The following is a 1,453-nucleotide window of genomic DNA, read 5'->3' as shown; positions in this document are numbered from 1 at the left end:
CCCCCACCCCCCAAAAAAAATTAAGTTTTGTTTTTAAAAAATATTTTCAATTTCAAAAATTATTTTCTACTCTAGTAAAAATAAAAGATATTTCTCAAAAACATTTTTCATTCATAAATCAAACACTAGAAATCTTTTCCGGAAAATATTTTCTACTCACCAACCAAACATGAGAAAATAAGTCAAAAATCAACTTGTTTTCCAGGAAAACATTTTCTAGGATGTTTTCTTCATACCAAACACACCCTAAATCATTTAGATTAGTTTCTTTTTTGTATGGATAAACTATATTATTAATAAATAAAATCCTTCCGTTCTTAAGCAAAAAATAAATAAACACAAGGTGAATTTGTCTCAACACGTGCTATACATATTACTTCATCCGTCTCAATTTATATGAGTTAGTACAAATACAAAGATTACAAATTTAATGAAAGAAGTGGTTTAATTAATTCATACGTTTGATTTAACATAAACTTTTCTGCTAAAGAAATAAAAGTTTACACAATATTAATGCAAATAAAACTAACGTGATAAGTATTGAAATTATAAAAGGAGAGAAAAAAAAAAGATGGAGCACAAGTTTAAATAAAAGGCATAACACATGTTTATAGTAAAATTTATATTAGATAAATAAGAATATTACTTATTTTCAAATACTATCCAAATGTAAAAACTTATGATTTCTGAATTGTGAACTATATAATTTAAGTTTATCTTGATGAGCACAAATATTTTTGTTGATAAATTAATATTTTGAATAAATATAAGGAGAATTTTTTTTATCTAACTAATTCAAGAAAAAGAATTATTTATAGTCTAGTCTAGACTATAAATAAATAAAAAAGTAATATGTGATATAGGATAATATCTGATAGTCACGTCAATCTATTTTTGTTAACTGCAATAAATAAAATAAGTCAAGCTCAAATATTAAGTATAAGGATAATTCTTAATATAGATATAATTTATTATCTTCAACAACATAGTTTAAAATTTATATAGAGTTGTCATTCTAAAATAGAGTTATTTTCTAAATTGTTGTTCAAGTTTTGAAAATTTCTTTCAAATGTCATTTTTATTTAAGACAATAATATTATTTAACTTTATTTAATTCATTAAACTCACTTAACAAAATTATAATCTTCATTTTGTTAAAAAAAAATGCATTAACTTGTTTTTCATGCTTAGAATTTTTTTACCAAACTCAAAGTAATATTTTAAAAAAACTTAAATGACTGTTTAAATAATTAGCGCCTCTACAATTATGATAGCGCTTTGCGAATTGTCGTTTACTTTACTGCTAAAAAGATCAACTTATCTATGAGAATTCTTTCTAGTATTCTTCTCTTACCGGCAACACTTATTTCTTCTTCATAATTACATAACAATCTAATCCTTAATATTTTATACTATACTTTCTTTTTTAATCGTATTCCAGCCTTATTTTCTC

This window comes from Solanum stenotomum, chromosome 9 (genome assembly GCF_019186545.1).
Source record: "Solanum stenotomum isolate F172 chromosome 9, ASM1918654v1, whole genome shotgun sequence".
In the NCBI taxonomy this organism is placed as follows: Eukaryota; Viridiplantae; Streptophyta; class Magnoliopsida; order Solanales; family Solanaceae; genus Solanum; species Solanum stenotomum.
This window is presented reverse-complemented; position numbering follows the sequence as displayed.